At 38.7% G+C, this 12,510-nt stretch overlaps 1 long non-coding RNA gene across 2 annotated transcripts; it reads left to right on the forward strand.

Moving 5' to 3' along the window:
* Positions 1-1,401: 1,401 nt before the first annotated feature.
* LOC115896868 lies at positions 1,402-9,810 on the forward strand. 2 transcript variants are annotated; one of them, XR_004056774.1, is made up of 3 exons: positions 1,402-3,680; positions 7,689-7,813; positions 8,676-9,810. It is a non-coding gene; the product is annotated as an uncharacterized LOC115896868 (long non-coding RNA). The 2 variants fall into 2 exon arrangements; XR_004056773.1 differs by having other exon boundaries at positions 7,714-7,813.
* Positions 9,811-12,510: the final 2,700 nt, after the last annotated feature.

The following is a 12,510-nucleotide window of genomic DNA, read 5'->3' on the forward strand; positions in this document are numbered from 1 at the left end:
GACATATTATAGGCAAAAATATTTTTTAATGCTTACCACATGCCAGCAGTGGTGTTCGGGGCTGAGGATATAATGATGAATAAAATTGTCATAGTTCTTGTCCTCTCAGAATCTAGTGAGGTACCAGACAAGGGAACTGGCATTTCCAATTCAGTGTGAAATGCGTGATAAGAGGGTTGGCAGGGCGCAATAGAAGCCCCAGGACTCTGAGCCATCCTCGGCGGTCATGGCAAGCTTCCTGCATGAAAGCTGAAGCTCAGAGCATTTGAAGATGTAGGAGTTTGCCAAATGAAATGACTTGGTGGTGGAGGGCATTTATGACCAAAGAATACTGTGTGTGAAGCCCTAGAGGTGAGAAAAAACCCAAGATGTTGTCCAGGTGCAGTAGCTCATGCCTGTAATCCCAGCACACTGGGAGGCCAAGGCAGGAAAATTGCTTGAGCCCAGAAGTTTGAGACCAGACTGGGCAACATGGTGAAACCCCATCTTTACAAAAAAATACAAAAATTAGCTGGGTGTGGTGACACGCGCCTGTAGTCCCAGTTACTTGGGAGGCTGAGGCCAGAGGATCGATTGAACCTTGGAGGTAGAGGCTGCAGTGTGCTGTGATCGTGTCGCTGCACTGCAGCCTGGGTGACAGAGGGAGACCCTGTCTCCAAAAACAAATACGAATACAAAAACAAAACCCTAGAATGTTGAGGAATTGAGAGAAGTTCAGTGTGTCTGAATCAGAGTGTGAGGCAGGGAATGTCAAGAGATAAGTGATTAAAAAGCAATTAAAGATGAGTAATAACATTCACGTCCACATTAGAGAGAATGCTGTTGAATGTCAAATGAGGGATGTGAAGAACCACCTAAGGTATGTTCCCAGAATGCAGAGAAAAGGATTAAAAGTATTGGCCCGGTGTGGGAGATGAGAGCTATCTAGGGGAGGGAAGAATGATTCAGCGCAAGAATCTTAGGTATTCCTGTGGGAAAATAGAAGTAAGAACCAAAGACCTAATTAAACAAGTGTTTCTTGTGCTGAAAAGAACTTGAAGATGAAGATCAAAAGAATCCACCACAGGGTTGGGCGCAGTGGCTCACGCCCATAAACCCAGCACTTTGGGTGGTGGAGGCAGGCGGATTGCTTGAGGTCAGGAGTTCGAGACCAGTCTGGTGAACATGGCGAAACCCTGTCTCTAATAAAAATAAAAAAATTAGCCAGGCGTGGTGGCGGGCACCTGTAATCCTAGCTGCATGGGAGGCTGAGGCAGGAGAGAATTGCTCAAACCCAGGAGGTAGAGGTTGCAGTGAGCTGAGATTGCACCACTGCACTCCAGCCTGGGTAATAGAGCGAGACTCCATCTCCAAAAAGAAAAAAAAAAAAAAAATTCCACCACATTCCAAGAAAAAAGAGTGACAATATTTTCACATTACAAAGATATAAGAAATAGACCATATGAGCATTCAGATAGAAAAAAGTAAGTTTTCTATGTAGGAACTGAAATCTCTCTGGACACAGGCTTTTTTTTTTTGCACCACCCAGGATCAGAAGACAATGAAACCACATGTAGTAGAGTTTTCAGGGGGAAATGTTGGGAACAACCTCATGCCCAACTAAGTCTGTTGTCTTTCAAGTCAACAGTATATACTTTCAGTACCATAGACCTGGTACCATAGACCTTTCCGTCCCTTCATTAACACATCTCAAAGATCTACTACCCAAAAGAGCAGTGAAAATGAAGATCTCAGTAATGAGGAGATCATGATCCACAGGGACTTTAGGACCAGCGTTGTTCATGCTGGACCCACATACAGGTATTTGGCCTCCGTGCAGTCTGGTCAGTTCTGTGGCTAGGGGCTGCAGTTTGGCCTGCAAGAACCTCCCTGAGCTGCTCCTCTTAAGGTTTCTGTCATTTCCCAGAAAGTGTATTTCTTGCACCACATGCTTTACCTCATGTTTCAGAAGAAATGTCATGATTGATGACCACATGAAACTGATTTGGCTCCAGGGTCTGTTGACATTAGCCAAACTATTTACATGGTTGAGAGCCAATGCCAAGAAGAACCATACACTTCCCCTTTTTCAAAACCAGAGCTGTGTAGTGCATCGTATTCATCATTTGCATTTGCATTACCAAGAGCCTCACATGTTTTCTATGTCTTTTTTTTTTTTTTTCAAAGAGATAGTCCTGCTTTGTTGCCCAGGGTCTGCTCTTGAAATCCTGGACTCAAGTAATCCTTCACCTTAGTCTCCCAAAGTGCTGGGATTACAGGCATGAGCCGCTGTGCCCAGCTGTTGTCTGCATCTTTAAGACTTCAATGTTTACTTGATTTCTCTGACTTTTAACTAGGAAAGAATAGTAAAAGGTCTAAGCAGCCACTGTGTCAGAAAGCTTCAGTTCATACTGTCCTCCACCTGGGACTTGTGAATGTCCCTGTGTTACCTATGGCTGGACTCAGTATATTCATTATGTTTATATAATGCAAATGTTTAGAAGTGAGGCTGAACTGTTTTTTAATATTTTTTAGAATAAATCTCGGAATCAGAGAAATTATCATTTCCTTTTGATCTAAGAAGTTAGTGACTCACTTTAGTAAGAGAAATATTTTTAAAGGCACAGAAAAAAGAGTAAGAATTATAATAATATAAGAATTAAAATATTTCTGACTGGAAATATTACAATATAACTATTGCTGGGTAATTAGCCCTCCGCCCACCTCTGGAATTACTGACTTAAACAATATATTTGGAACCTTCAGAAACAGGGTCAATAGTGTATAAACATATATACTATAAGACCTTTATTATAGGCAATTTATTGCGAGGAGTTGGCTCATGGATTGTGGAAGATGAGAAGTCCCGTAATCTGCCATCTGCAAGCTGGAGACCCAGGAAAGCTGGTGGGGTAGTTCCAGTCTGAGTCGAATGGCCTGAGAACCAGGGGCACTGATGGCGTAAGCCCCAGTTTGAGTGCAGGAGAAGACTGATGTCCCAGCTCAAGTAGTCAGGCAGAGGGACCAAGTTCTACCTTGCCAGGTCTTTTGTTCTGGCCTGCAATGGACTGGGGAAGGAACACTGGGGAAAGCAACCTGCTTTACTCAGTCTATGATTCCAATGTTAATCTCATCCAAACACCTTTACAGACATACCCAGAATAAGGTTTATCGAAGTATTTAGGCATCTTGTGGTCTAGACATAAAACTAACTGTCACAAACAACATGCATTTATTATGCTCACGGGTTCTGTGGATCTGGAATTTCAACAGGGCACAGGAGGGAGGGTTTGTCTTTATTCCCTGGTGTCTGTGACCTCAGCTCAGTAAGACTCAAGCTGGGAATGACTTGGTAGCTGGGGGCTGGAAACATCTGGAAGCTCTTTCATTCCCCTGCCTGGTGCCTGGGTTGTCATGACTTGAATACTAGGATTACTGAGCAGAGCAGTCACCAGCTTGCCCAGATTCAGAGAAGTGGGGACACAGACCCCAACCTCAATGAGCAGAGTAGGAAAAGAATTTCTAGCCATACCTTCAAAAATGACCTAGTAATAACTTGCTAACATCGGTTTTCTTTACCTCACAGGATTTGGGATGGTGTTCTGTGTTGAACTGTGTCCCCCCACCCGCTTCCAAATTCATATGTTCAAGTTCTAACCCCCACTACCTCAGAATGTGACTATTTGGAAATCGTGTATTAAGTAAGTTAGAATGAGGTCATACTGGAGTGGGGTGGGCCTCAAATCCAATGTAACCAGTGTCCTTATAAGAAGGGAAAATTTGGATACAGATTTGCACACTAGGAGGACACCATGTGAAGATGAAGGGAGAGGTCAGGGTAATGTTCTGTCAACCAAGGGATGCCAAAGATTGCCAGCAAAACACCAGAAGCTAGCAGGGAGGTGTAGAACAGACCCTTCCCTCACAGCCCTCAGAAGGAACCAACCAGCCTTGCCAACACCTTGATCTTGCACTTCTGGTCTTCAGATCTGTGAGACAAAAAATGTCTGTTGTTAAACTATGCAGTCTGTGGCACTTTGTTACAACAGCCCTCGCCAACAATTACAGATGGTTTTAAGGTTTTTTTTTATACTTTTCATATTTTTGACAGGGAACGTATATTTCTTTAATAATGAGAGAAATAGATTTGGTTTAATTTAATGTTTTCAATTTCTTTGTTCCATAAAACATGAAAATATGCCAAAATCTTTCCATGGTTGTGTCTAGGTAATGTGACCACAGGTAATTTAAAAAATCCCATCTACTGAAAATGTTTAATGAGTATGTGTCACCCCTCTTATGGTAAGGAAAAGAACACTGGAAAAGCCACTATGGGAAGTGCAAAGAGCAGCTGCCCTGGGTCCCACTCCACTGAGGAGTAGCTCTGAGTCTGGTTCCCAGTGTGTAATGGGGGAGTCTTCCTCAGTGTTGAGAGAAACAAATGCATGCATCTATGCAGACACACGTGGAACCCCGGAATCCAGTGTCTGGCGCTGGGACCTGGTGAGCCACACTTTGCCTCCATTCTCCAGTGTGATTTACAGCCTGTGGCTGTGATTGCGAGTGGTGGTGGAAGATGTCAGTACTTTAAGATATATATAAATATATATAATATATATAGATATATATTATAATAGATATATAATATAATATATATCTATAATATATAGATATATATATATCTGTAATATATAGATATATAATATAGATATATAGATATATATTATATAGATGTAGATTATATCTATAATATATAGATTATATATCACCTATATATAGATAATATATAGATATAGAGTGTTTTTATATATATTATCTATGCATCTATATGAGAGAGAGGGAGAGGGATAGAGAGAGAGACACACAGAGACAGAGTCTTGCTCTGTTGTCCAGGCTTGAGTACAGTGGTGTGATCATAGTTCATTGCAGCTTTAAACTCCCTGGGCTCATGCAATCCTCCCACCTCAGCCTCCTGAGTATCTGGGGCCACAGGAGCACACCACCATGCCTGGCTGATTTATTTATTTATTTATTTTGTAGAGACAAGGTCTCCCTTATGTTGCCCAGGCTGGCCTCAAACTCCTGGGCTCAAGTAATCCTCCTACCTTGGCCTCCTGAACTGCTAGGGTTACAGGCATGAGCCACCATGCCTGCCTGCGAAAAATATTTCAACCACAATCATGTCTTTTTTCATGCTGACTTACCTTGTTGAATGGCCCTGGAGTGGTCATGAGGATTTTAGGACTAGGCTAAGGGAAAACTGACTTATGAATATATTTAGTTTGATTTCAGTGAATGTCTTAGTCCATTTCAGCTGCTATAGCAAAATCCCATAAACTGGGTGGCTTATAACAACAGAAATTTATTTCTCACAGTTCTGGAGCTGGGAAGTCCAAGATCATAGCACCAGCAGATTTGGTGTTTGATGAGGGCCCCTTTCCTGGTTACAGATGGCATTTTCTCTCTATGTCCTCATGTCATGGAAGAGGTGAGGGGTCTTTCTCAGGCCTCTTCCATAGGGCACTAATCCCACTCATGAGGGCCCCAGCCTCATGACCTCATCTTCCCCCCAAATGCCCCACCTGTTAATACCATCACCTTAGGGGTTAGGATTTCAACCTAGGAATCTTGAGGGAACCCAAACATCCAGGCCATAGCAATGGGATTTACTTATGTGCTTTGCAGTCACTTCCTTGAGTAGGTAAGTTATTCATAACTATCCTGGGGGTGAGAGGGGCTTTGAAAGATAGTGCTACTGGCCACTGTGCCTACTCACCAGGCTTGTGACATGTACTATGAGAGGAACACTTTTTGCAGAGCCTAATATTGGCAGTATGTAGGTAGTAGAGGAACATTTGAGATGTATAGAACCAGCAGTCTGCAGATATTTTTCCAGATTTTATAGCTCCTGTATGAAAAACACTTGACAGAGATTTCTCCAAATTTGACAATAATTCTAAAAATTTACCTGAGATTATCAATAATGAGTTGAGAAGCTGAAATAAATTATTCTAAGCTATTAATGTTGGAAAGAACTCCAAATTTTAGCCAAATTAAAGGAAAAACAACTTTTATTCTCAATATAGAAAATAATTTTAAATCTTTATTTTTTAGGAAAAAGGTGTTTTAAAACAGCATGCAACTAAAAAAGATAGGAAAGGAAACACTACCGAAATGTCCCAGACAGTTAGTAAAAATGTTATTTCATATTTTGGTGAAAAATTTTGTTTGCTGTATTTGTCAGCCTTATTAAATTTATGCTTTATGTTTTTTTATTCTAGATACATATTTGTGTTTATGATTAAATTTGCATTTGTAAGTTTGCCTTCTTTTTCTTGTAGAGAGCCTCCAAAATTATAAAAACACAGGGCCCCTCAAAATCTGAGTCTGACCTGAAGGAGCCTAGCTTTCAAATCGATCCTTGTTTTCCCACAAAGTTGTTATTTGAGTCTGATGCTACTAGTTAGAATTGTAAGTTCTCTGTTTTTCCATTTCCTACAGAAGAACTCAGATTCAGAAAAGCTATTTACCAATCATTTCCTTTTAACCTAAAAGGTTTCAGTGACTCTCTCTAGCAAGAGTTTGAGGGTGCATGCTCTTTACCTAGTCAGAGCAAAACCATGATTCAGAATATGAGAAAATGGCTCTCCTTTTCCTAGGAAGTTTTCAGTATAAAAACATGCTGTGCTTTTGAATGAAAAGTAAAATTTAAAGCCAATGGATGGAAATTTATTGTAAGAAGATGTAAAAAACCCCTAGCTGTTTCTGTTCTTGAAAATAAGAGTTGTTTTTTCACAGGGTCTAAGACTTGAATACATTTTTTCGAAATGAATTTGGCCTGTTGTATTAAGGCCTGTGATAATACGATTTCATTCCGTGGTGCAACTCCTTGACTACCTTCCTTCTGTAGCCACTGTGATTTGGTGTTTTAAAGTTAAAAAACTCAGGAAAAGATAGTCCTGGCTCATAAAATTACATTTGCATATATGGGGTTTTAATTTGAAGCCGGGGTTTCTTTGCCTTTATTTCTGATCAAAGATAAGCTTCACTTATTTTGCTGAACCTATTCTGTGGTTTTAAAAATATTTCCTGTTGTAAAATATAACAGATGTATTACACAAAGAACATAAAGTAAGTATCCAGCCTAGAATATTTGTCCTCTTTCCCCTATGCTGGTATGGAGAAAAAGAAAAGAGCATGTCTTCAGAATACAATAGCCTTATGTTAAAATGTCAACTCCATCTTTCATTAGTTGTGTGACCTTGGGCAAGTTACTTAGTCTTCTCATCTATTAAATCTTGGATATTAATATTCATCTTGTGAAGCTGTGAAAATTACATGATAAATTAGAAACAAAAACCTTTTCCCATCTAGTTATAGTACCTGGCACAAAAAGGAACTAAGCAAACACTTAAAATACGATGAAGATAAGGCCTAAAGCCTGCTCCTGAGAAATGTGGAATCTGGAAGATGGCAGAAAAGAAGGATCAAAGGGGAGGGGTTAAATTATGGAGGCTTTGAAGTTGGTGAATTTTGAAGGAAGTGGTGGAAAGAAGTTGAGTGATTCTAGTTTGGAGAAAGTTTTATATAAAGTTGAGGTGTAAGTGATAAATTACATGTAGGGGACCACTGTTATATTTTCTTGGTTGAATTAAAGAGTATAAGTACATTTATTTCTTTATTCTTTCATTAATTCAACAAACACATAGTGAATGTTTAACATGTGCCAAAAAGTGTTTTTAGTACTGGAGAATATGAAGAGAAAGAAGACCCATTTCTCACCCTTAAAGAAGTTATAGTCTACTGGGAGAAGAGAATCAGGAAAAAATGGAAGGTATTAAAATGTGGGGTACAAAAGAGAAAGGGAGGGAGGTGGGGTCTGTGAGTGCTTTAGGTGTCAGAGGTAATTCTTGAGACGAGGTGTCTGCATGGCTGCGAAGGTCTGGTGGCAGGGTGTGAGGACTGCGTAGACATTCTAGGTAGAGAACTGGAATGAAGGAAGGCCCAGGTGTACCTCAGCTTTGCACATGTGTGGGTGGGAGCTGGTCCAGGGTAACGGCATGCGGGATCAGTGAGGGAGGGCTGGCTTGCATGCATCAGCGCAAGCCTGTGAGGGGCCACGTCAGGGAATAATGACAGTGGCTGTGGCAGTGCCTCCAAGAACAAATAGATATACCCTAGGGCAGGAGTACTGGATGCCTGGGCCATGGACCAGGTACAGGGTACTGCTGCTCTAGGGGAAGGTCTGAAAGACCAGGTGAAAGGGTGGGATTTGAACATTTTGGGAAACGTATTGAAGGTGGGGTTTGGAATGTGAGACTTCCCACTGCATGGGGAGGTGGCTTATGCCTGTAACCATAGACTTTGGGCCCAGGAGTTCAAGATCAGCCTAGGCAACATGGCAAAACCCTGTCTGTACAAAAAATACAAAAAAAGTAGCCGGGTATGGTGGCATACCCCCGTAGTACCAGCTACTCGGTAAGCTGAGGTTGGAGAATTACCTGAGCCCGGGAGGTTGAGGCTGCAGTAGATGCCACATTGAGACTGTTTAAAAAAAATGTGTGGGGAAGACAGCTGAGGCAAGGATGTTAAGTAAGAAGACATTTTATAAGCCTGGCCATTTGAAAATATAGGCTTAGACCAGTAGATTATAATTTAAATTTTACCTTTTTATTTTCCAACTCTTTAATCTCTAGGAATAACTGGAAGTTTTCAGAAGTTACTATCTCTGCTATGGGAATGGATAGTCAGACACCAATGTTCACAAATTACTCTTGAAACTTGATGCAAACAACCTGTTTAAAAACTGATGTAACGAGAGGAATTTCATGGATGCAAATGAACACCTGTGAAAATTCTTAGGCAAGAACTGGTTCATTTAGCAACACCAGGTTAGCAGTTTGAGAGAAGATCTTTTTTGGGTCTACATGCCCAAATTTACAGATTGTTTTGATACTTGAATCTGCCATAATGTTTGTTGAATAAATAATCTCTATCTTTGAGGGAGTTACTGAAATTTTTTATAATCAAACTCCTGAAAGGAATACATTTAGATTGTATGCATCTCAATGTACTCTGAGGCCTGTGGATATTTGCTGTTCTTTTTAAAGAATTTAGGCATCTTAACTCTTGGCATATAAAATTATTCTTAGGAACTATATGGATGTAATTCAAGTGTAATACCACCTATACATTTGCCAGAAATCACAGATATAAATATATATATACATATATATGTGTATATATACTTTTTCTCATTTCCAGTAACAATGAAAATCCTATAACTTTTTGCTGCAGATGAAAATAACTGGGATCATGAATGAAATGACCAGATGGTTGCCCTATCATCTAACAGTGAAGGTCTCCCCGCTTGACATGTTTCTGGTTTCTTAAGACTTTAATATATTGTTCTTAACATTTATTTGGGCTGTATTTGCATTTTTGGAAGCTGACCAGTTTCTACACATATCTAAATGCCTCTATTTGAAGACAGAGCAATAGAAATTGTCCCATCTAAAGAAGGAGGAGGAGGAGGAGGAGGAGGAGGACAAGAAAAGGGAGTGAGAAACGTAGAGAACCTCAGGAATGTGTGGCACAATATTAAAAAAGCTGACATTATGGATAGTTAAAGTATCAGGAAGAGAGGAGAAAAAGAATGAGATGGCAAACATTTGAAAAAATAGTGGCTGAAAACATCCTAAATTTAATAAGATGTTTACATTTTCTGATTGGATTAGTTTTGTGAATCCCAAACAGGATAAATACAAAGAAAACCAAACTAGACACATCATAGTCAAACTACCGAAAACAAACAAACAAACAAAAAACAAAGGAGAATCTTAAAAGCAGTAAATAAAAATGACACATTATATATAGGAGAATAATGATTTCAATGGCTGTGGACTTCTCAGCAGAAATTATAGAAGTCAGGGACAGTGGAATGAAATTGTTGAAGTGCTTAAAGAAAAAACTGTCAGCTTAGAAATCTCTGTTTAGCAAAAATATCCTTCAAGAATGAAAGCAAAATGAAGTTATCTTCAGATATCAGAAAACTGAGATTTCATCACCAGAAGACCTGCACTTCCAGAAGCTAAAGAAAGTTGTACAGACTGAAGGGAAATGATATGAGAAAAGGAATAAAAAGCGTAAAATATTATAAATATTGGGGTAAACATCAAAGACCAATTTTCCTCTTAATTTTTTCATATATGCACAACTGTATAAAGGACATATTATAATATTGACTTAAGGTTTATATCACATATAGATAGATTATATGGCAGCTATGGCATAAAAGATGGTGGCAGTGTTGGTGGTATGGCTGGGGAGGGTAAATGGACCAATAAAATTGTGTCCTTTGCCAAAACATGGATGGAGCTAGAGGCCATTATCCTAAGTGAATTAACGCAGGAACAGAAAGCCAAATACTGCACGTTCTCACTGATAAGTGGGAGCTAAACTATGGGTTCACAAAGGCATACAGAGTGGTACTGTGGACATTGGAGACTCAGAATGGGGGAGGCTAGGAGGGAGGTAAGGGATGAAAAAGTACCTATTGGGTACAATGTGCACTACTTGGGGTGACGATGGGTCCACTAAAATCCCAGATTTAACCACTGTACAATTCATCCGTGTAACCAAAACCCACCTGTACCCCTAAAGCTATTAAAATAAATAAAACCAAATTAGCTCTGTTTCTGTTAGATGAGATGCAAATATTTTCCTAAGTTTGTCCTTTGTCTTTTGACTTTGTTTATGGTGTTTCACTCATGCAGATATTTTTGATTTTTATGTTTTTAACTTGTCATTATTTTCTTTCATGTCTTCTGGATTTTAAGTCATGTTCTCAAGGCTTTCCCACTCTGATATTATAAATGATTTTTTCCTCATTTCTCTTACAACTTTGATTCTTTCACTTCCCACATTTAACCTTCCACCTATCCAGAATTTCCCCTAGCATAAATTGATATGGTCCCAATGTTTCTTTTTTTTTTTCCCCCAAATGGCCACTCATTTATACCCACACCATTTATTGAATCGTCTTTATAGTCCCTACTGATTTGAAATGCCAGCTTTACATACCAAAGTCCTGTATGCATTTGCCTCCGTTCTGTTCGGTAGGTCTGTTCAAGCTCCAGTTCCCAAAAGTGTTGAGTGTCGCTTAAAATCTAGAAGGGCTGGTTTCTAGTTTTCCATCATTGCTCCTCTTTTCTAGAGTCTTCTGTCCTAATAGGGCTTATTGATTTTTTAATATGATCTGTGGATTCAGTTTTCTTTAGTTCTAGTGAGCAACAACAACAACAACAACAACAAAATAAAAAACCCTTCCTTTTTTTTTAAAATCAAGATCACCTTAAATTTAAAAATTAACTTAGGACAACTTGACATATTTTATGATTTTTATGTTACTCTCCAAAGATATAATAAGTGGTTCTATTTATTCAACTCTACTTCTTTGTCCTGCAGGAACATTTTGTTTCCTTATTAAGTCTGATATTGTCTTTTGGTCTGAGACAGACGTATTTTAGAAAATTGTGTTCATTGATTCCTATCTTATTAAAGACTGATTTGGCTAACTTTATTTCTATCTATTTGTTGTGAACGTACATGGGACCTTTTCTTTCGTTATATTTTCTGGCTATTAGTATGCACAGAGGCTTGTGATTTCTGTGTATTTATTTTATACCTTGATTGCTGAATGTGTTTTATTTCTAGTAATTTTTGTTTTTAGTTGGTTCTCATGAATTTTCCAGATATCCAATTATATAATTTGTAAATAGTCATAGCCTTACCTCCTCTCTAACAATTTTTGTTTCTCTGATTTCTTTCTCTTGTGTGGTAGCTTTAGATAGTACCTCCAGAGTGTGTTAGATAATAAAAGGAAATAGTGCCAATCAGACTTTTTTCTGACTTCAAGGGAACTTCTAGTGTTTCCTTATTAAGTCTGATATTGCCTTTTGGTCTGAGATAGACATATTTTTTAAAAAAATTTATATTCATTCATTTCTGTTTTATTAAATATATTTTTTAAAAAAACCTCAGAAGGCCAGGTGCAGTGGCTCACACCTGCAATCTCAGCACTTTGGGATGCTGAGATGGGAGGATCACGTGAGGCCAGGAGTTCAAGACTAGCCTGGTCAACATAGTGGAACCGTATCTGTATTATTTTTAAAAACATAATAAATAAATAAAAACCTCACAATGGAGATTAAATTTTGATAAGGCTTGTCTTACTATCTATAGATCTAGTCATATTACTTTCCCTTTAACTTATTAGTATGATATATTAATAATTCCTCCATCAAGTCATATTTGCATTTGGGAATAAATGTCACTTGGTCATCATATATTCTATTGGATAATTTATAATTTTTACATCAATATTTGTAAGACTGATCTGTAATTTTCCTTTATGTGTATGTGAAATTGTTACTGGGTTTTGGTAGCAGTGTTATAGTTGCTTTATCAAAATAATTTAAAAGTTTTTTTTCTTTTTCATAGTCTAGGTAGTTTAAATGGCACTGGAATGAT

This window comes from Rhinopithecus roxellana, chromosome 4 (assembly GCF_007565055.1).
Source record: "Rhinopithecus roxellana isolate Shanxi Qingling chromosome 4, ASM756505v1, whole genome shotgun sequence".
Taxonomy (NCBI): Eukaryota; Metazoa; Chordata; class Mammalia; order Primates; family Cercopithecidae; genus Rhinopithecus; species Rhinopithecus roxellana.